The sequence below is a fragment of the Nicotiana attenuata genome, chromosome 12 (genome assembly GCF_001879085.1).
Source record: "Nicotiana attenuata strain UT chromosome 12, NIATTr2, whole genome shotgun sequence".
Lineage (NCBI taxonomy): Eukaryota > Viridiplantae > Streptophyta > Magnoliopsida > Solanales > Solanaceae > Nicotiana > Nicotiana attenuata.
The window spans coordinates 28,585,526-28,586,811 of NC_032000.1; positions in this window are offsets into that span (position 1 = coordinate 28,585,526).

The window sequence follows — 1,286 nt, forward strand, 5'->3', positions numbered from 1 at the left end:
GAGGCGGGGAGGAGGGCTGCAGCTGAGTGTGAGCGCCACGGCCAGGCTAAGGCGGCGCAGGCCGCTGCGGCATGGAGCGGGAAAGTGACTGCGTTGGAGGGTGAAGTCGCGGTATTGAAGCTTCAGGTGAGGGATGCCTCGTCGAGGGCTGGGGCGTTGACGGAAGCTATCCGTGTGCACGAGTCCCAACGGGCGTTGGAGAGGGCTACTGCGGCCTTTAGAGAAGCGCGTCTCAAGGAGCGGATTGGTGTCTTTGAGCAGGACGCCCAAGTCATGGCGGACCGGATGAATGGGAATGGCTGTATCAAGAAAGATCATAGATGAAAGCTGTGTGATTTGCAAGTAAGGATTAATTGCATCTGGATAAGTAGGTTTCCCTTTGAACTTTCCGTAGTGAACATATGTCGGATATACTCGGTCAATCGGTAGATTTGATATCTTTGAACCGTCGAACTTTATTGTATACCTAGACAACCATATGTCACACAATCAACCCTTAACCGTCTTTTAGTTCTCATTGTTGTGTTCGTTTCAGCCATGAACACCGCCTGGTCTCATAAGTGCGTAGAGAATTGGCCTTGCAGAATTCTCATTGAAGCGGCTTCCACTTCACACTTACATAATTGATTCCTAAACGTGTAATCCTTTAGATTGACACTATTTGATAACTACCACATCAAACTTAGGTAATCATTAAAGAACGTGTAAAGTTCTATCCTTGTTACTGAACATTGTCTTCATCACGAGAAGGGACCAAAGATTTTACTTTGACAATGTTGAACCGGTCAATCACAACTTTGTTTGAGCTCCTTGAACCTAGATCTCGGAACATCCAAAATTCTAGGTAGAGTTACCGCCATGTTGACTTGTCCTCGGCCATAGTCACATTCCCTTAGATGATTTCTCAACTCCCTCTCTAGTTAAGCCTTTTGTAAGCGGATCCGCCACATTATCCTTTGATCTTACATAATCAATAGTGATAATTCCACTAGAAAGTAGTTGTCTAACGGTGTTATGTCTTCGTCGTATATGACGAGACTTTCCGTTATGCATAACGCTCCTTGCCCGTCCTATTGCAGCCTCACTATCGCAATGTATGCAAATAGGAGCCAAAGGTTTTGGCCAGAACGGAATGTCTTCTAAGAAATTTCGAAGCCATTCAGCTTCTTCACCGGCTTTATCCAAAGCTATAAACTCTGATTCCATTGTAGAGCGAGCGATGCACGTTTGTTTGGAAGACTTCCAAGATACTGCTCCTCCACCAACAGTAAAAACATATCCACTTG